Raw genomic sequence first — 1586 nt, forward strand, 5'->3', positions numbered from 1 at the left:
AGAAATCGATAAGCATTACTGTTATGTGCATATCCAATGAAGATGCAATCCAATGTTTTAGGTCCAATAGTGACCTTTTTTGGTGGTGGTACTGCAACTTTTGCCAAGCACCCCCACACTTTGAGGTATTTATACCAAGGTAAATTACCTTTCCATAATTCATATGGAGTTTTGCCAGTTACTTTATGTGGAATTTTGTTGAGGATATAATTAGTGGTAAGCAACGCTTCCCCCCACATGTTCTGGGGTAACCTAGATTCCTGCAACATTGCATTCATCATCTCTTTTAAAGTTCGATTTTTGCGATCAGCAACTCCATTGGATTCTGGTGAATAAGGAGCTGTAGTTTGATGAATTATTCCATGTTCTTTACATAATGCATTGAATGGACCATCATACTCGCCTCCCATGTCGCTTCTAACTACTTTAATAGTTGTTTTAAGCTGATTTTCGACCTTGAGTTTAAATTCTTTGAATTTTTCTAAGGTTTCATCTTTGCTATGTAACAAGTATACATAACAATATTTTGTGCAGTCATCTATGAAGGTCACAAATTACCTTTTCCCACCTCTAGTTTGTATGTATTTCAAATCACATAAGTCGATGTGAATTAAGTCTAGAGGTTTGTTAGTTCTTTCAACACGAGGTGATGGCGTTTTTGTGAGCTTAGCCTGTACGCATACTTCACATTTTTGCTTACTTGTTTTGCATTTAGAAATTAGATTTAAATTCATTAATCTTTGTATAGATTTGTAATTTACATGGCTTAATCTTTCATGCCATATATTAAAAGATTCAACCAAATAAGCAACTGGCTCTTTCTTATTCATTGAAACTTTTGGAGCTACAACTTTCGGAGGGACTGTCATTACATTCAACTTGACAAGTCCACCCTTAACATACCCCTTTCCCAAATACATCCCATTCTTTCTAATCACGAGCTTGTCTGCCTCAAAACTTATAGCGAATCCATTCTTGCTGAGCAAGGTTCCCGATACCAGGTTCTTCCTCATGTCAGGCACATGCTTCACATTCGTCAGAGTGACTTCACATCCAGATGTCATCTTCAAAATCACATTTCTGCGTCCTTCAATCTTGGAGACTGTAGTGTTCCCCATCCTGAGCTTCTCCTGAGTCTCACTTTTCTGATAGGTGCTGAACATCGCCCTATCGGTGCAAATGTGGGTGGTTTCACCCGTGTCATACCACCATTCCATGGGGTTGTTGCTTTCAACCATGTTGGCTTCATTCACCACAGCAACAAGATCCTCCTCAGTGAGATTTGCCTGAGCCTTCTCATCCTTGATCTTTTTGCGACACTCAACAGTATTGTGCCCCAATTTGTGGCAGTAGTGACATTTTCCGTTGAGCTTCTCCACATTTGCATTGATCTCAATACCTTTGTTCTTGAAGTTTTTTCCAGAAGCCTTCAAGGCTGCAGCAGTTTTGGAAGGCTTGGCAGGAGAATTAGCGTGTGCCTTTCCTTTGCCTTTGTGCTCAGTCATGTTGACATTGTGCCCCTTAGCAGTGACCTTGTCAGCAATTCGGTTTCTGGATTCCATCTGAAGCCTCATGATGAGCTCCTC

The 1586-nt window shown here is 40.0% G+C and overlaps 1 pseudogene; it reads right to left on the reverse strand.

Annotated features, from left to right (window-relative positions):
* The window catches only part of LOC106331063, a 6018-nt pseudogene extending 4444 nt beyond the window's left edge, over positions 1-1574 (reverse strand).
* Positions 1575-1586: the final 12 nt, after the last annotated feature.

This window comes from Brassica oleracea, chromosome C3, assembly GCF_000695525.1.
Source record: "Brassica oleracea var. oleracea cultivar TO1000 chromosome C3, BOL, whole genome shotgun sequence".
Taxonomy (NCBI): domain Eukaryota; kingdom Viridiplantae; phylum Streptophyta; class Magnoliopsida; order Brassicales; family Brassicaceae; genus Brassica; species Brassica oleracea.